We start from the raw sequence: 20646 nt of genomic DNA, 5'->3' as shown, positions 1-20646 counted from the left end.
GAGCAAATGATAGTCATTTTTAGTTGAGTCCAAAATGTATATTTCCATCCGCTACAGAGGCTGAGAATGAATTATATCAGTGGACGTTGTCAATTAGTGTATGTGAAGTTTTTCAGAAGACTTGGGATTTAGAAGGGCCCTGAGGATTTTTTTTTTGGCAAAATGCTTTTGTACTGTTAGTCTGTACCACTGTTTTGAGACATCCTTGAGTGGTTTCTGTATGATCGTGGGATTCGTGTAGTGAAATATTTAAGTCCATGATATTCTTATTTTCATTCCGGGCCTTCGTCTTTACCAGATTTCTAGCTGTTAGTTTCATTACTCGTGGTCATTGGGAACAATAGGAACCATTATCCGGTCATGGGATATTTAAAGTGGTCACAAGAAACACCATTGTGTATTAACATCATAAAAAGTAAATTTACTTTAGAATTATTTTTGGAGGTCGATTCACGTGTCTGTCTTGAGTTCAAAACCAGTGGTGGAAAAAGTACTCAAATGTTTTACTTAAAGGACAACTTTAGTTTTTTACAACCAAGGTTTATGTTTTAGATTGTAATTAAAGTAAATAAAATATGAGTGTTAAAATGTTTAAATGTACTGCTTTCTATAGTTTTAGCAATTTTCGCGATCTTTTTTTACAGTGGGCGGGGGCATTCTGTCCGGTGGCTAAATATGTATTTTTTTACACAATAACCCGGTGTTTTCTTTATTATTATTTACAGTAGCTCTTCTAGCCCCCAATAACTCACATCTGGCCATCAAAGATCACAGGACCTTTTTTATTGTGTAAAAAAGGCATATTTAGCCACCGGACAGAATGCCCCCGCCCACTGTAAAAAATATTGCAAAAATTGCCAAAACTGTAGAAAGCAGTAAATGGAAAAAAAATAACACTCATCTTTTATTTACTTTAATTACAAGCTAAAATATAAACCTTGGTTGTAAAAAACTAAAGTTGTCCTTTAAGTAAAAGTATCAATACATACTGCAATGTAGAAGTACTCAGTTAAAAGTAAAAGTCCGGAATAAAAAAAATACTTGAATAAAAGAACAAAAGTATTGGTATCAAAATGTACTAAAAGTACAAAAGTAAAAGTACAAAAATGTTTGAAAATGACAGATCTACAAGCTCACAACGTTGTGACGCGTTGTGAGTTTGTAGATCGGCTATTTTCAAATAGCCTAGGTAAAAAATAGGGCTAAAGTGGTTAATGTATGTTTTATAATGTAATAATGTATATCTGCAAAGTAACTAATAACTAAAGTATTCAAAAAATTGTAGTGGAGACTCCACTAAGAGACTCCATTCAGATCGGACCCTGCAAGCGAGCCCCTGTGGGGCCCATGCAGGCTATGTGTGGGCAGTGAGGGCTATGCCAAGCCCGCACCAAACCTGCACAGGCCCATCGCGGGTTTGCCCAGGTGATGCCCACAGCTGTGGGCAGCCCCCACTTGGGGCTGAGCTGGGGCTTGCCCATAGTGGGCCTGTGTGGGTCTGTCCGTTCAGGGCCAAGAGCAGATTTGTACCTTTGGGCCCCATGCGTTTTTAGTGTGGGCAGCCCATATTACATTCCCACATCATTTGCCGCTCTTTTCTTGAGCTTGGAACTATTTTTTTCTAGAACACAGCATATCACTCCACTTTCTACAACATTGCACTGTGTAGACTAGAGCCTGGAGCCTCATATCACTCCACCTGTCTGTCTGAATCAACATGCAGCCACTCATCCTAGTCTTCTAAGGTGAGTTTTTAATTATTAATAATTATGTTTAACAGCAATTATTTGTTATATTTTAAGTATGATGTTGTGTTGGGGTTGTATTTGAGTACATTTAGCAAATTCAGATATCATTTCAGTCGAATAGTATAGGTTAATGTTTAGATAATGTTGTGGCTAATAGTTAGCTGCTAGGCAAATATTGTACTCCACTGTGGAGTAAAAGTACAATATTTGCCTCTGACAATTGGAAATACTCCAGTAAAGTAATAGTACCTCAAAACTGTACTTAAATACAGTACTTAATTACTTTACACCACTGTTCAAAACAAATACTGCATGAAGTTTTAACTGGGGGGGTGTCTGTAAATGTGCATCATGATAATGCGCCATACTGCAAATCCTCCTGCAGGTGTCGCCAAGGATCGCTCAAGTGTGCCGTTGTAAGTCTATGGAGTCTGTACAGTGTAACTGGGGTCTATGTGCTTCACATTTTGGTGCCTAGAACTGGAAGCCACTGTAGTGCAGTTGGACTTGACGTCTAGCAACAACACAACACTTTTCGCAGACACGCCACAAGAGCTTATTAGCAACTGCATTTTACAGGTATGGTGATGCCAACATTATTTTTCTCCCCCCCCCCCCCCTTTCGTGCATTGCTGTATTCATTGGTGAATGGCTGCTCTGACCACTGACAGGTTGGGAGGGAGGGGGGGGGTTGCTGCTGGATGTGGAAGCTAACTAACCGCTAACTTAGTAAGCTGTGGAAGCTAACTAACCACTTTGGGCCAGACGGACAAAGTTAGTGTTTTTGAGTTGTTGTTGGGAGGCTCTTTATGCAAGCTGCGCCAGACAGCATCGCTAAGCTAGCGGGGCTAGTCTAGTAGTAGTAGTAGCAAGCATGCTAGCAGAGGCTCCCATCCATTGTTGCCATGTCGGCTTATTATAAGCAACTCTGGGCTTCCTTTTCTGTAAAGTTGTTTGTAAATATTGGTGGTTGCGGTTTTTCTGGGGGCTGGTTTCTAACTTGTAGTTGCTTATTTCGGCTTGCTTCCATTTTTTTGGTAATACTTATTTAAACCAGTGGTTCTCAAATATTTTCATAACTGTTTTGTGCCACATTTGTGTTGTTAGAATGTCTCAACAATATTATTCCACATTTTATTCAAGAAGTTTTTAAAATAAAATAAAATAGATCTACCGTGACGCGTTGTGAGCTTGTAGATTGGCTATTTTCAAGTGTTCGGAGCATATAGATTTAAAGTGCTCATGTGGCCTATTAAAGTTGCTTCTTTGGGGGCCTGTTTCCCTACACCTGGCTGCTTATTTCTCCCACGAAATCTGGCAACACTGGCAGAGGCTCCCATCCATCCATCCACCCGGTGCTCACGTATAACTCCCTTTGCAACTGTAGTCTCTGTCTGTCTGTCTGTCTGTCTGTCTGTCTGTCTGACTGTGTAACCCAAGTCCTCTTCTACCGCATGACGTTTACCTCTTAACCAAGCTGTGTCGTTGGATCTGGAGACACAAAACGTGAACCCCCCCCCCCACCCCGTAGCTTTTAGCAACCACTAAGTACCAGCTAGTATAGGATGTTGTCGGCTAACCTGGTCCTACTACCCTGATGATGATGAACATTCTTCAAGCTATTAGGAAGCTAATTGTATCAATGTGATGATAGACGTTAATCAGCTAGACTTGTCACTGGTGTTTTAGTTTTAGGAGTGCTGTGTGTCATTTAGGATGCTCATAGACAGGCGCATTAAGTGGCAGCATGCCTAACATCAGCATCCTCCATCATCAGTCATAGTCAAGTCATTTGGTACCCTGCTGGTGCACTTTGCTGCACCACCATCCACCTTGCAAATTGTCATTTCAGAGTGAGTGGTTTTATTTTAAATGTATAAATTAATGTTGAAGCTCTTGTAATTCTATAATAGCCACCATGTCTGGCTACGTCTGTGTAGATAGATTTGTTATCAAATATAGGACACCTTGGCTTAACCTGCTGACTTCCATTTAAGTGTGACTGCACCACAGAGACTTCAGTATTGTTAAAGGCCTGGTGGATTGAACTCAATATGATGATTGTGTTTGGTCGTCTGTTTCTTGTACTAGACTGGCTGGCTGGCAGGCTAGCCGGCTGGTGGCTGTTACATCACCCTGCTCCCTGGTTTTCTGTACCCTGCCTCTGTTTGTACTGAAGAGATTCAATGAGAGACCTTGGGGAGAAAGAGACTCCCTCTCTAGCACTGAAGCACCAGCATTGTTTTCAGCTCACTCTCTCAGCCGTCTGTCTGTCCAACACCCCGTCTCTCTGTCTGTCCCTGCGCACCCCCCCCCCCTCCTTCTGTTTCACTCATGCCATCTCTCATTGTCTCTCTGAGCCTTGCCTCCCTAGAGCTGGAAATCTTCCTCACTCTCTCATATTCTCACTACCTCTCTCTCACACACAATCCTGACAGAAATCAAGTTAGTGAGTAGAGAGTAGAGTTTGGAATGTTGTCAGATAACTTGGCTGTTGCACTGTTTACTGTAGGTACTGTCCTGTTCTTGACAGGATGCTTTTATGCATCTCCCCCTGCTTCCCTCCTCAGAGTCTGTGGTATTGGCAACGGAAGTTGTTTTCCTGAAGGTGGTTTGGACAGGCTGAATAATACAAAAAAAGAATGGGTATAGCTCATGTACGCAAGTATGTAGAGAGACAGTTAAAAGTTTTGACTGTTTTCATCAAGTTATTTTGCCTTTGGTAGGGTCCATATGAAGACTGCTATCCTGTCCACACATTATTAGCTAGTTTGAATAATTTATATATTGTAAACAACAACAGCAAAAGCTTCAAAGTTAAATCAAATTAAGTGATATATTTAAAAAGATGCAAAGTGTCTTTTCGGAGCTCCCAGACCCTAGAGGAACGACCTCGGGGTCACCAAAATCAATAGGGTAAGACCTGCAATCTACCTAATAAATTATAAGATATCTTGTGTGCAAAGTTAACATATTGGCCTGAGGGTGATGCTATGAGAAAGGTCATGGTGTCACTAAAATCAATAAGGTTCTTCATCCAGGGAGCATGCATGTGTTCAAGTTTCATGGCGATCCAGACAGTAATATTTAAGATATCTTGGTTGGGATGGACAGATAGACTGATTGAGATTGCCATCCTTAGAGACCATTTGCCAGCAGGGCAAAGGGGCAAACAAACTACACACCAGAAAACCGGCACTCATGCCTGCACTGCCCACAACTGGCAAGAAAACATGGGAAATTGACATGTTTGACATCTCGGCAAGTCGGCATGTGATGTTGGCTACAACACTTCTGACGCAGATGTGTGACCGTGAAAGGTTTGGTCAATTTCTTAACCACATGAACCATAGCATCTCATTCTACTACTCTGTTACCAAAGTGTGGAATGCCCTGACAGTGACACCATCCATTTAAAGATGTGAATCACTGATTTCTTTCGAAATGTTCCTGAAAAACATCTATCAGGAGACCACAAGGGAAGGTAAATGTAAATACCCATCGAAAGAAAGTGTCATTCACTGCTACCGTTTTTCCCTTTTCTCCTTTGTACATATAGTGTTTGTAATTGTTGATGACATGAATTATGTGTACATTTCTTATGCTATGTTGATGAATTGAATACAATAATTCAATCCAGGAGTCAGGACCACGATGGAAACAAGTCCCCAGGACTTTGTTGTGTTATCCTTTTAGCCTTACTGTAGTGTGTACCATGTGCTGTTTACATTTCTGACCAATAAAGTATTCAATCAATAAAAAAATCAAAATAAGCTATCTGGGCATGTCATAATTGCAACGCATTATGAACTTGTAGATCGTCTGTTTTCCGTGAAGAGTTTGGTAGAGGGAAAAAGGAGGGGACTAAGTATAGATCCCTGGGTGACTTGGTCAACAACAAAGTATATATGTTTAAGTGGTAAAGGCTGGTGTTTCTCTGTTCTTTGTCTCTAAGATTAAAAAGTGTTGAGTTTGTAGCGTTCATAATCAGGTCATGGCTTATACATTCCACTTTTGCCGTATTAATAGCCTTTATGAGTGTGCAGTGCATGCATCTGCCCACAGAACTACATCCTACACAAATGTTTCTATATTTCTATTATATTAATAGAACTTGTTTGGAATCCATTCTAGTATGATACTCATCATGTACTGTTCAGCTTTTAATGACTGTTTGTCTATTAGAGCAGATGGCTAGATGAACCCAGGGGCTGCACTGTGTTGTCTTTATTGAAACAGGAGCCCCCCTATGAAGGGCCAGCTCTCATTTTCTCAGAGTGCTTTATGTTCAGGATAAACTGTGACAGAAGAGCGCATTAATCTCAACCAAAAACACAACACACAAAAAATACACAATAAAATAATGAATAAATGAGAATTCAGGATAAAAGTCAGCAGCTAGAGAATGTTTTTATTAGCAGCAGCAATGTCGTCTGGTCTGTCATATCTTCTGTCTGTCTGCCTCACGTCCTTTGCACCCTTCCCCCCTCACCTTACCCAGGTGCTAGGCCTGTCACAATATCGCAATTATTTTTTGCATAATCGTCATAATTGTTTCCATGTTAAAATGTTCATATATTTTCAAAATAATTTAAAAATAGTGGAAATACAAGCTCAAAACGCGTCGCATTGCGTTTAAGTATAAAGTAATTAAATGTGTTATTTGTCATATCTGCCCTATGCACCTTTTGTGTACGAAGCCTAAAAGCCAAACAGAAATAAAAAATGTATTCATAATGTTCCAATAATGTTCAACTACAGAAAGACAATTAAATCGTTAATCGCAATTATTTGAGTGAAGATTAATCGTCAAGTAAATGTTCTTAATCGTGTCAGCCCTACCAGGTAGAGGAACAGATCACTGTAGACTGCAGAGTATGTGTGTAGGTCCATCTGTCTGCATTTCTGTCTGTCTTTTTCTTCTGTTCTCTCCTGCGCGTGTGTGTGTGAGAGAGAAACTAACTGACCGTCAGTCCGCGTGCACATGTGCGTGTGTCTCGCCCTCTGCCAATTAGCGCCTTCTCACCTCCCAGGGCGAGAGGCTGAGTGTGTGTTAGACAGACGAGAGAGACATGACAGGGCCTGTCTGCCGCTGATGGCTCAGCCCTAACCTGAACTCAGACACACACACACACACACACACACACACACACACACACACACACACACACACACACACACACACACACACACACACACACACACACACACACACACACACACACACACACACACACACACACCAGCAGCAGCAGCCTGAGCACTGAGCCTCAATGTGAACTCACACACAAACACACATTGATGCAACCTGAACTCCAGCCAGTTGTTGTTAATACGGCCTTGTCTGTCTGGGCGCCCATGTGACATGCCAACATGTGACAGTATTGTGTTGGTGGAGCGAAGGCGCGAGACGGGCAAAGACGAGCGCCAACCTGCACCACAGAGTGTGTGTGTGTGTGTGTGTGTGTGTGTGTGTGTGTGTGTGTGTGTGTGTGTGTGTGTGTGTGTGTGTGTGTGTGTGTGTGTGTGTGTGTGTGTGTGTGTGTGTGTGTGTGTGTGTGTGTGTGTGTGTGTGTGTGTGTGTGTGTGTGTGTGTGTGTCTTTGCCTGCTTCTTCTCATGTGTGGCTATACAGTAGAGTAAGTGTTCATGTGTTTGTTTGTATACTGTACTACAGTGCCAGTAGCCAGTTTCCATCTTCTTGTAAGAATTGTGGTATGGTGTGGATGAGGACTAGGCTCATGTCATACAGCACTGACAGTTGTGGTTTTGCACACTCTAGGACAGGTTTACAAATAAAAGTTGACCTGTTTAGACGAAGCTGCAGGAACTTTATAGGACCTTTTTTGGAAGACTTACAGCTGGATCGTTTAGACCTATTCAGAAATTGTAATAATACATTTATTTGTTCAGTATCACTTCCCAAAACAGAGTTCACAAAGTGATTCACATAGCACATAACTAAAAATGGTGCCACAACAGTGTCACAACTAGACGCGTCGCGTCTAGTTGTGACGCAGACGCAAATGGGCGTGGCCTATTTGGGGAGTTGCGTCATGACCCAAGGAATCCAGGGGAAAATATTTTATTATTCTACGACCTACGGTTCAAGAGTTATAGGCCAAAAGGTAAAGTGGGCTGTTATAGCGACACCATGAGGCCGACTGGTGTAATTATTTTTGTAATAATTTGGCAATAAACTATGAACCTGCCCTCAAAGTCTTGTAACTCTAGCCCTTACGGTTTCTGAGAAAATTTAATTTTAGTTTTTTCATTTTCCCATTAAAGTGGATGGGGACATTTAATGCACTAATAAATCAATATCAATTAAACTACATAACCAATCTCTTAGCAAAGTACAAGCCATGGATTCCCGGTGAAGCCGGTCAATTTGACATATGGCACAAGTGTGGGAAAAATAAACTGTGGGAGAAATTGCGCATCAAAATAAAGTTTATCTAGAATAAAGTCGGAAGAGTACTATAGTCTGGTTGCCCTATTCGGGCAACCACACTAATTAACAGCAGTAGAAGAACAAGCTCCGATCGGAACCTCTCCCTCCGCTATATAGCTCCGAGATGAGGTTCCTCTTCGTAGGCTGCCGGCAGAGCCTTGTTTTCCCACTGCACCCGAAACGGGAGCAGTACTGACACCTGCGGACGGGGGTTGACTGGGCACGGGCTGACTAAAAAAAGCGATTTTAAATGCTTGTTTCAACCTGTCTCTTAAATATTCTTGACCGCAAAAAAATCAAACATCTGAGAGCAGGGAGGACAACCTTTACTTTTTGGATTTGGATTTCTTTTTGGGGATTTTTTTTTTAAAGGTAAAAAATCGGTACTGTTGGCCACCGTTCGCCAGTGTCACAGTCTGCCGGCGGCCTACGAAGCGGGTCCTCAACTCGGAGCTATCGTGGAAGGTGAGGTTCCAAACGGGGCTATAAAAGAACATGAAGTAAACCAAGAAAAGCAATACATTTTTAGTCCTAATGAAGCCCAAAACATGAATCTGGAATATATTATAATATGATATACAATGTCTGTGTCTATCATAAAATTCTATGTCTGTATCTGTCTGTACATGGGTCTGTGGAGGATGTGCCGAATCTCTGTCTGTGGGGTAAGTATAGGCATCGGCTTCCCTGATTGGTCAATCCATCGGCTACATGGATTGGCTGAGCTTTGCGTCACGTTTGTGCGGCAGCATCAAGATAATTGAAAGCGTGTACAATGGAACTCTATTGTTGTACGCCCATGTACATCATCAAAACGATCAGCAATCCTCTTACCTCCATATTTAGTTGATTAGTCGTGTGGTAATTGGTAGAGAGAGCACTGGGTACACTAAGAACAGGTACAACTGGAGGGAGACAAACGAGGGAGCCTATATCACCCATGCAATAACCCGGGGATTTATGCTGGTAGTGTGTACTGTAACCTGAACATGATGATCGGCGTGTCGCTTAGCAACACATTGTCAGCGAAATAACCCTGCTTTGCGCTGTTTTCAGCTTGCATGATGAATCCCACTGAGCTTGGTGACCCCTTATCCTTTCCTGTAGTGCCACCCATTGACCAAAATGTTCACATGTGCACAAGATATCTCAAAATCGAATGGGCGAATTGCCATGAAACTTACAATGCTCACCGGAGGATGAATGCTAAACATTTGAGTGACTCCGTGACCCTTCATAGCTTAGCATCACCGATAGGCCAAAATGTCAGCTTTGCACACAAGATATCTAATAGGCGGATTGCAGTTCTTGCCCTATTGATTTTGGTGACCTCATAGACTTTACTCTCATTCCACCCTTAGGCCAAAAGACACTTCCTATGTTTTCAATTATGGTTCTTTATTTTATTTTATTGTTTTCTTTTTGTTTTCTTTATTTTTTTTACTTGGCTGTAAGGATGTTAAAACACTTTGGTTTAGTAGACTCATTCATTCTTGACGAGCCGAGTTAGTGTAGCCTATGTACCTCTTGGTTGTGATTTTTATTTTATTTCTTAAAGATTTATGTTTCCAATTGATCTGCTTTGGAGATGTCCTACTTTTGTGACTTGCTCACATAGGCTAATTAAAAATGTTCCCATTGTGTTCTGATCACATTCCTCACATCAGATTTCTGAAAAGAAAAAAATGCTCTCCATTCAAATACTGTATAGCAGTGGGTGAATGCTCTTATTCATTTAGCCAGGCTCAGCCTGGCTCTTAACAGTGAATTGCAGCACACATGGTAGACAACACTTGCAGTAAGTGAACAGTTGTATATAGTCACCATTAAACAGTAAATTAAAGCACTGTAAGCAACAACAATGTAGGCCTAAGTGGCAGAGACAGCTTTTTGATCCTGTTTTTGGGCTTTAAGGTTCACAGAACACATTTAAACAGTTTTGTCAAACAGTGCTTTTACTTATTGCTAGAGTGCTTTTAATACAGTTCGTCCTTGTTTGCCTAGACTCGTTTAACAACAAAGCCTAAGCAGCAACTCAATAATTCAGTGCAATCCTGTGTGGATGAAAAGACAAGGGAGAGACTCACATTTTATATTCATGTAATTATCAGACAACCTCGTAACTCTGCTTTTCAAATTGTTATGTTTTTTTAAATTATTATACTGGAATCAGTAGCAAAAAATGAAATCTGAACACCAAAAGGAGAAAAAAAAATATCATATTCACTATATTACATTTCTCATGTGTATTTTGTTTGTACCCATTCGGAATCCAAAATGGAGAGATATACCCCGCACACTGTCACTTGTGGCGAGTGGCAGTGTGTGGTGTATATCTCTTCATTTTTGATCTCATACTGTTTGTCGCTTACGCACCTGCTCTGAAACTGACTGGGTGTGCAGAAGTCTTTTTCACATGTACCCATTCAAAATGTGTATTTCAAACAAGTTGGCTCATCCATGGGAACATCAGAATGTGTCCTCGATTTCTATTTACTCCGGAATACGTATGATAAGTATTCGTATTCAGGAATCAAGGAAAAAGTGTCAGCAGCCATGTTTACCAGTGATGAGATGGGGTAGAGTAGGGTGTGTATTTACCCTGAGTGTCCATTGGACTGACCATTACCGAGGAATGCAGTACAGAGTGCTTCTCTCTACTCTTATGTGGTAATTCAATAGACTGGCTGCAAAGACCATTAACATTACCCTCAAAGATTTACAGACACAACACCATGTTCTGCTCGTGGTCAACTAGAACTGTGTGTGTGAGTGTGCATAATATGTTTGTGTGTATGCATGCATTTTTTTGTGTGTGGATTATATTTGGATATGTGAGCTGCACACAAGTATTTATTTGTGTGTAGAGAGTCTGTAGAGGAACAGATCACTGTAGACTGTAGACTTTCACACATTAGACTATACTGAGAATATGTGTGTAGGTCCATCTGTCTGAATTTCTGTCTTTCTTCTCTCTCTGTGTGTGTGTGTGTGTGTGTGCGTGTGCGTGCGTGTGCGTGTGTGAAAGAACCGTAAACTCTAGTCTGAACTCCTATGATGGCAAGAACCAGCCATTGTGTGTGTATTCATGGCTATCGTGTGAATTTAATATGAAGTGTGAGTATATATTTGTGTGCAGTCGCATGCCTGTGTCTGTGTGTATCAGTGTGCATGTGTGTTGTACTCTGTGTGCGTGTGTTTCCATTGTCGTGGAGCATGACACATTTGAGATACGTTCACCCTCCCTTTTGTTTCAGTGTCTTGTTCTGCAGACCCTCTACCTAAAGGCAGAGATGTTAGCAGGCTGCGGTCTCTGCATTATTGATGTGGAATATGACAGAGGGCCATGTATGCCATAGGCTACAACTTAAACAATTAGGAGTGGGGGGGGGTGAACTCTGCATGAACTTGAAGTGATTTTTATTAAGGAAGAGACTTTTCCTGGCTGGGTTGAGTTTTCAAACTATGACCCCATTCTTATGACTCTAGTCCCTGCATGACAAGTTTACCAGTGTGCTTTAATGAGCCTGGGTCCCAGGGCGACACTCAGATGATTAAATTTGGGATCTGGGCTGAAAAGGTTTAAGAACAGCTGCCTTAGAGAGATAGAGCATGAGCTAAACTTGGGCTATTATTCAGTGGCTGGGTAGGAGGGGTTGGCAGAAGTGTAGCTTACTTCACGTTAGAGTCCAACTCATAATGGATTTTTGGGGCCAATGCTGATACCGATACTTGGGAGTAAAGGAAATTATGTTATTTATAATATGGGCCAATATATTATTCACACATATTTAGCAATGATCCTCAAATGTCTTCGTCAAATCAAAGAGTTGTGACAAACAACGCTGCATGTCTAACTAGCTACTGTAGCTACAGTACCATAAGTGATACACGTGAGTGGCATGACAGGTTACTTATATTGTAAGGGTTATAATAATGATGTATTAATGATATTATTGAGACAATTTCCAACTAGTTAGCAACTTGCAGTGAAGTCTATAGGTTACAAACGTAACCCTGGTTATTAGATTTTTATGAGCATAGCGAGACATTGAGTGAATAAAATGAAAAACTAGAAAAAGTGCTCCTCGGAGCACAGGTCTCCGCCAGGTCAGGTACGTTATTCTGGCCTCCTGGTGGCGCTATAATAGGCCAATGTGAAAAGGGTGCCATTTATTCTTAGGTCTTTCACGGCAATCAGACACTGCATTCATGATTTGAGGCATTTTGTTCCAAAAATGTGTTTTGCTAAATTAGACCTGCTGGTGGCACTATAACAGGCCAATGTGAAAAGGGTGGCATTTCTTCCTGGGCCTAGTGGGAATGTGTGTGTGAAATTTCACGGAAATCGCAAGCTGCATGCATAGTTTGAGGCATTTTGTTCAAAACGGACCAATCCTGCAAACTTTGGAAGCCAACCATAGGCAATCAGGATGGAATATGGGAAATCGGACAGATCCGTGTTGATCTCATGACTATAGAGATGCTGTGTACCGATTTGCATGACATTTGGATAAAATCTGTAGGAGTAATGTAAAAAAAATGTGTTTTGCACAAATCGGCCTCCTGGTGGCGCTATAACAGGCCCATGTGAAAAAATTGGGGCTGAGGTCCTGAATTGGCATCCAGGGAGTGTGTGTGCACAGTTTCGGAGCGAACGGACCAACGGTGCCGGAGATTAGCTGGTAACACACAGACAGGACACACACACGGACACACGGACGGACGGAAGGACGGACGGAGGGTAAAACATACTCTCTCGCCATGCCTTTCGGCCTGGCGGAGACAATAACCACACACCACCATTAACTCAGCTGTGATGTTCTACTCTGCTGTAACTTATTGATCTGGCTCTACTTCACATGCGAACACATATTAACATGAGAAGTAGTAATGACATATTGCAATAGGCAGTTAAACATGGATGTCATTTGCAGGGATACAAAGAAGATTAGAGTTTACTCCATCTTCTGAGTTGGAATCACACGCAGCACTGTACTGTAAACATGTTAGTAAAAAAAGCATCAAAATAATGAAAAAATGTGCTGTATTAATTGGCATTTGCAGCAAAACAGGCTGTCATCGTTGCATTACTGTTCTACTTGATGTAGAGATTGATGACAACTGAATAAAAACATTTTAATAATCTTTGCCACACACATAAACATAAGACTGCAATTCACCCCATACTTGCGATGATCCAGAGGAGATGGGAGTTTATCCCATGCCTTTGGTGGCATCCAGTGTGTTAACTCCTCATGTGAGACTAGTTGGCTTGATGCCTCTCTGGCACAGACGTGTTCTTGAGTCTGTTGCTGCCGGGCTCCATCTTATTTGACTGCAAATCATTTGAATTTGTCTCCTGCCATTCACATCCTGGCAAATGATGTCCCACACTGGCATTCCACTGATGCGTTATTGTTGGTGTATGTGTGTGTACTGTGTATGTGTAAAGAGAGAGAGAGAGAGAGAGCGGGAAAGTGTTGGAAAATAAAGCCAGCCACCAGCCAAATGATTGTAGATTTTGGCTGTGTCTTGGTAAGTTTGTCTATTCTACAAGCCATTTGGCAGGTGACAAGCCAGCCATCATCTGAATAGTACATTTGTTGTCTAAAATTCAAAATTTAGTTGGTAATTTACTGAAAGCGTCTGGGTAATTGTTGGACTCCTGTCAGGCACGGTGGCTGCTTGATGAAAGGTTAGTTTACTGCAGTCGTTGTCAAAGCTACCATCCATAACTTTCCTGTCCTACCTGGGATTTGAAGCAGGGTTCCGACGCAAGCACCAAAACGTTCTACTGTTGAGATATAACAAACTTTAACAAACTTTTGCTCAAACAAAAAAGTTGTTTGAGCAGAGGAATAAATTGCACTTTGTCCTTCATGCAGTACCTCATGGCAACTTGAGTCGAGTTGAGTTTCAGTGTGTGTGTGTGTGTGTGTGTGTGTGTGTGTGTGTGTGTGTGTGTGTGTGTGTGTGTGTGTGTGTGTGTGTGTGTGTGTGTGTGTGTGTGTGTGTGTGTGTGTGTGTGTGTGTGTGTGTGTGTGTGTGTGTGTGTGTGTGTGTGTGTGAAATGTCTTTATTTGCCAAATATGCTGCATGTTAGCAGTTTGACTTGGTGTTTGTTGAACCCCCAAAAGTCAAATCAAGTCAATTTTAGTTTAGTACCAAATCACAGTAGAAGTTACCTTTAGGTACTTTTCACATAGAGCAGGTCTATATACTCTTAAATTAAAGAAACAAAATCTGTGTATTTATGTTGCCTAATTGATGTGCTTTCAAACCACTGAATTACCAACCTTTGTTGTTTATCCATTTTAATTTGGGAAATCCATTTGAATCTTCCCAAGACTGTGAAAACAAAGATGCACCTTCTTCAAAGTATTCCTGATATACTGTAACTATGCACGACACAGTAGTGTTATGGGATGTAGTAGATGACATGAGTTAAAGGATGTAGGAGGATAGGCCTGCTTAGGGAGTTGTGGTCAAAATTGTATTTCACAAAAGAGGATTAGAAAGTTAGCCAGATTTGATGTATTATTATGTATTATGTATCCTGGCAATAACCCCCTATCCTGACACGAATCCGCCCCTGGCATCCACATCCAGCCCAGGCACCCCCCCATTTCCCCGTCCGCATCCTGCCCAGACCCCCCACCCCACCCCCCAAGCAGTAAACCTAGGGGAAACACTGAACACAGAACACACAATGGACAGATTTAACTACTCAAGGCATATTCTTTGTTGTTGTTGTATTACAGTATTGTGTGGGAAAAATAGCCGATCTACAAGCTCATAATGTTTTGCGATGCAATACGCTGTGAGCTTGTAAGTCTTCCTTTTGTCTTTTGTTTTGTTTGATATTGGTTTTCTTTTGGGGGGGGGGGGGGGGGGGGGGGGGGTAGGGACACAGGTTGAAAGTGGTTAAAGGTACAATAGCTTTAAAGAGAGAGAGAGAGATATATAGCCATGAGTCAGAGAGTAGTCTCTCTTGCAATAGAGTACATGCTTGACAGTGATTGACAGTACACCAGGTTCCCTGGCACTGAGTTGGTTCACAGCCCTAATTGGTGGTGGTTCATTGTGAATACCAAGGGTGAACAACACACAAACTCATTCCCTTTATTCTTTTACCATTCTTCACTTTACGCACCCCCCCCCCCCCCCTCTTCCCCCTCTCTTTCCATCTGTTCTTCCTCTCTCCATCTTTTCATGTCCTTTCTTCTCTACTAAAGAGGTATGCTGCTAAACTTGGTGCATGTTGGGTGCAGTGAAAAAAACCCAGAGTAGTGACATCATAATGACAATCGTTCACATGGGCTGTTGATTGGAAGATTTTTTTTTTGCTGTATAGTTATAGCATGATGAGCCAACAACTGAGGTTGAAAAAAAAAAAAACCGTAGTATTTGATTACTTTACTTTATTTTGTTTATTTGAAAGGGACAGCATATACAGTATTAATGAACATTGGAATCCAGTACAGTACAGTACAGTAGTGTACAGTTAGGAAGCAGTGTAAATTAGAGTGAGCAAGAATGCAAATTGTCTCCGCCAGGCCGACAGGCATGGCCGAGACTATGTTTTGCACCCTGTCTGTCTGTCTGTCCGTCCGTCTGTTCGTGTGTGTGTGTGTGTGTGTGTGTGTGTGTCTGTCCGTGTGTGTGTCCGTCTGTGAACAGCTAATCTCCAGCACCGTTAGCTCGATTGCAGCGAAACTGTGCACACACACTCACTGGATGCCAGAGCAGAACCTCTACCCCAAATCTTTCAGATTGGCCTGTTATAGCGCCACCAGGAAGCCCATTTTTGCAAAACACATTGTTTTATATTACTCCTATAGATTTTGTCCAAACATCACGCAAATTGGTACACAGTATCTCTATAGTCATTAAACCAAACAGGTCTTTCAGATGTTTCATATTCTATCCTGATTGGCTAAGATTGGCTTCCAAAGCTTGCAGGAGTGGTCCGTTTAACACAGCGCGCGATTGCTGTGAAACCTTGCACGCACATTGCCACTAGGCCAAGGAAAGAATGCCACCCTACATTTTTCAAATTAGCCTTATGGTGGTGCTATAACAGGCCGATTTGCGTTTTTACCTGTAACTGGACCGATCGGTGTGAAACTTTGCATGCACACTCCCTAGAGGCCAAGGAAAAACCTCTGCCCTGCATTTTTTGCATCAGCCTTTTATTGCGCCACCAGGAGGCCTATTTTTGCAAAACACATTTCTTGAGTGCACCTACAGATTTTATCCAAACATCACGTGAATCGGTACACATTATCTCTATAGCCATGTGATCAAGACGGATCTGTCCGATTTCTCATATTCTATCCTGATTGGCGAATTTCGAACATTGCTGGCCCACAATAACTTACCTGACCTGGCGGAGACCTGTCCTCCGAGGAGCACCTTTTCTAGTTTACATTAAAACAACATTAAAATAAAATATTACAGAACATATTACAATACAGTTATAACAGGAGGAATACAAAACAAGTACAGAAAAGTGCAAAGTATACATAAATATAACTCATCGTTAATTGACTAAAATATAGCAGCAATTAAATGAATAGAACTACAATAATTTATAAAGTGCAGAATGAATTACTAGTGGTCGCAGGATTGGTTATCAAGTAAAGTGCAGGATTATTTATGAGTGGTCACAAGAATGGTTATTGAGTAATCATTTTTTAAGAATGTGCTTAATGGGAGATTATTCCACGTCAAACTGCCCTGTAGGACATTTTGTCCGAATATGGTTTGCCTGCGTTGCGCTAAACAGTCCCCTCTTTTTAAAAAAATCATACATTTAAAGCACTGAAATTGAACTCTTAGTACTATTTTTATATTATTATTCTTGTATTTTTATTTATTTATTTGCTGATAGTATGAATGCATTAAATCAACTGGAATAATAAACCACAATGTACTGATTATTTTAATCATGAATATCTGCATGCATGACCTATGTATCTTGATATCGCTGGTCACGACACAGTATGTAGGCTACTACAGTACATACTGAGTATGTAGTAGCTTACTGTAGATATGAAATTATGATACAAGGTTGCAACAGTGAGTCGGAAACTTCTGTGCCTTAGCAGAGCTTATCACCTTGTGTGTGTGTGTGTGTGTGTGTGTGTGTGTGTGTGTGTGTGTGTGTGTGTGTGTGTGTGTGTGTGTGTGTGTGTGTGTGTGTGTGTGTGTGTGTGTGTGTGTGTGTGTGTGTGTGTGTGATGTCACCCGTACTGCTGTCTCATCTTGCTGACTGTTCAAAGTTGGCACCTGGCCAACTGTGACAGTCCTGTCTGGGGTGGCAAGTTGAACACACACACACACACACACACACACACACACACACACACACACACACACACACACACACACACACACACACACACACACACACACACACACACACACGTGGGGGGTGGGGGTGGGTGGAATAACCATAAATCTGTCAGGGAGGCTGGAATGAGCTTAGTGCCACCACCAGGGGTGTGTGTGCTTCTCAGCGATGTGTGTGCTATAAAACCCTGTGGACTATAAAAGCCGATCTGTGGCGTGGAACACTGTGTATGTACGTGCGTCTCTGTCTGTCTGCGCACAGCACCCACTCACAATATCCCTCCTTCTTCCTCCTGCACATACTGTCTGACTGGCTCTCGCTCACTCACTTTCTTTTGCACTTTTTCTTGCGTTCTCTTTTTCTCTCTCGTTCACTGTTTCACTCTTTTTTCCCCTCGTGCTTGCTGTTTCATGGCACTGTCTATCTGACTTCTCCCCCCCCCCCCCCCCCTCTGTTTCAAATCTCCACCTACAGCCTCTGTCACTCTGTCTGTCTCGCTCCCTCTCGCCTCCTGCCTTTCTCTCTCTTTTTTTAAAAAAAGATTTTTTTAGGGGCATTTTTTATGCTTTATTGCAGATAGGAGAGACAGGAAACTAAGGGCGTAGAGAGGAGAGATGCGAGACAAGACAGGAGTCGGATTCAAACTCGGGTCCTCACGACTCACAGGGTGCATAATGATATGTGCACAGACTGGCTGAGCCACCAGGCACCCCTCTCCCTCTTTTTCAAATCTCCACCTACGGCCTCTCTGTCTCCCCTGTCTCTCTTTCTCTCTCAATGCCTTATGTTTCCACCTTCCTATCTCTCTCTTTCTCTTTCTCCACCTGCCTCTGCCTCTCTCTCTCTCTCTTTTACCCCCCCTCACTCCCCCCCCCCCCCTCCTCCTCTGTTGGCCCTGTCCATAGTAAATCAAGGCGGCGGGCCTCAAGATTATGTCTGACTGTCGACTGTTAATCCTGGAGTGTGTGCAATATGTAAAGCCATGTTTACCCACGCATGCCTGGGGCTGTTTGTTTTATGTCTCAGCGAGGAGAAAATGTGTTCCTAGGCTTGAAATATGGTCTTATCATGCAGACGTTAATCATAGACAGGCATGGTAATATGTCTGTTACAGCAAGGATGAGGGAGAGAGAGAGAGTGAGAGATTTGGAGGGACAAATAGACGGACAGGCGGTAAAGAAAGAAAAGAGACAGAGGAGAAGAGAGGGAGGGAGGGAGGGAGGGAGCGCGGAAGGAAAGAAGTGAGCGGGGGACGGACAATGCAGGGACAGGGACGGACGGACAGAGGAAGAGGAGAGAAAGAGGCGAGTGACCGGAGAGAACAGAAAGTTAGGGATATTTGTAGAATGTGAGGGAAGGAGCCTAGTGTTATTCCTGACGTGAGAAGCAGCAGATTCAGGGGTGGCTCCTGACATGACAGAGAGATTCATTCCAAGTAAGCCACATCAGAAAATAAATGTAATAATGACACACACACACACACACACACACACACACACACACACACACACACACACACACACACACACACACACACACACACACACACACACACACACACACACACACACACACACACACACACACACACACACACACACACACACACACACACAGGCAGGCAGAAAGTGAGATCATGCTAGCTACAGGCGGAGAGCGATGCGTGGAAGAAGAGGCAGACAGTGCTACAGTAGCCAGGGTGGTGAGTGGCGTTGCAGACGCTAGTGGGAGTTGTAGAGCAGAGCAGGGCAGGGGAGGAGGAATGCTTCCTGCCACACACAGAGACTGTGCTGTCTCTGACGTGGGCAGATCACACAACCTGCAGTCTGGCAGCCACCTTACTGTCTGTCTGTCTGTCTGTCTGTCTGTCTGTCTGTCTGTCTGTCTTAGCCTCTATCTGCGTATACATGTCAGGTTGTCAACTGGTCTCTACTTCCGAGTTTTGTTTTGCTGTGCTTGTCTTACCCATCTGTCTGTCTGTCAGTCTGTCTGTCTATTTCTCTGTTCTTTCTTTTTACCTGCCAAGCAGTCACTCTGTCTGTCTGTTTGTTTGTTTGTTTGTTTGTCCAGGTGATACTGTCTATTGTGTTTCATTTCTTGGTTATATCTACCTGTGTCATTTTGCCTTGTTAACATTCCTGTATGTTTGTCTGCATATCTTTCATTTTTGCTGCTAGGCCTGTCAGTTATTTTACCGTGTTATTGGTTATGTCAAGTCACAGGTCAAAATTGTTGTGAATCACTTCCAACTTATTTGTAGGACTGTCACAATTATTACATTATTATGGCCTAATCGCAATTATTGGAGATAATCGCAATTATTTTGCATAATTGTTATAATCGTTTCTATGTTAAAAAAGATATACATTTTTCAAATATTAAAAAGAAAATGCAGAAATAGCAGATACAAGCATACAACTGTCATGTAAAAGTCGGCTAATTCTCCTTATCTCACTACTACCACTATTATTATTATTATTATTACCGTATTATTATTATTATTATTATTATTATTATTATTATTATTATTATTATTATTATTATTATTATTATTATTATTATTATTATTATTATTATTATCTCTCCAGACTTATCCATATACCCACCAGTCCAAGTCTGATTTTGAAATGAAGTTATTTGAAAATGACTTTAACTCATACTGGATCATACTGGTGTCAGTACATGTCATTGTGATTCATAGCTTTATATTGTACATAAACAGATATGCTTCTTCTTAACGGCTTCATTTTATTCATGTATGTTTACATTTTCTCCATAATCATTAAAAAGTTACAGAATTTTTCTACAGGAACTATTTTCATTTAGACTTGAAATCAATCAGTGCATTAAAAAGAATAAAAATGCAGTAAAGTAACTTTAACCAAACATAATTGCACAGTTATTTTGTGTTGGTTTACCTACCTCAAGTATTGTAGGTTTCAAGTCTTCTAGTAAATGTTAATACTGTATGATGGCGACCCCAAAAAAAGAAAAACAAAACAGGGTGTAACACCAGCATAGCTGCCATGTGGATCTCAGACATTCAGTCATCTGACTGTGTCATACTGTATGACTCCATATTTGGCC

General features: G+C 41.8%; 1 protein-coding gene across 1 annotated transcript in view; it reads left to right on the top strand.

Moving 5' to 3' along the window:
* The first annotated feature begins 2194 nt into the window (after positions 1 to 2194).
* The window catches only part of LOC311038340 (low-density lipoprotein receptor class A domain-containing protein 4-like), a 218858-nt gene continuing 200406 nt past the window's right edge, over positions 2195 to 20646 (top strand). The window contains exon 1 of the mRNA XM_084047806.1: positions 2195 to 2327. The gene's annotated coding sequence lies outside the window, so the exon portion shown is untranslated. The remainder of the gene's footprint in view (positions 2328 to 20646) is intronic.

Source organism: Gymnoscopelus microlampas (genome assembly GCF_963454915.1).
Source record: "Gymnoscopelus microlampas genome assembly, chromosome: 3".
Classification (NCBI taxonomy): domain Eukaryota; kingdom Metazoa; phylum Chordata; class Actinopteri; order Myctophiformes; family Myctophidae; genus Gymnoscopelus; species Gymnoscopelus microlampas.
Note: the sequence above shows the minus strand (reverse complement) of the source record. Positions and strands in the feature narration are given on the sequence as shown.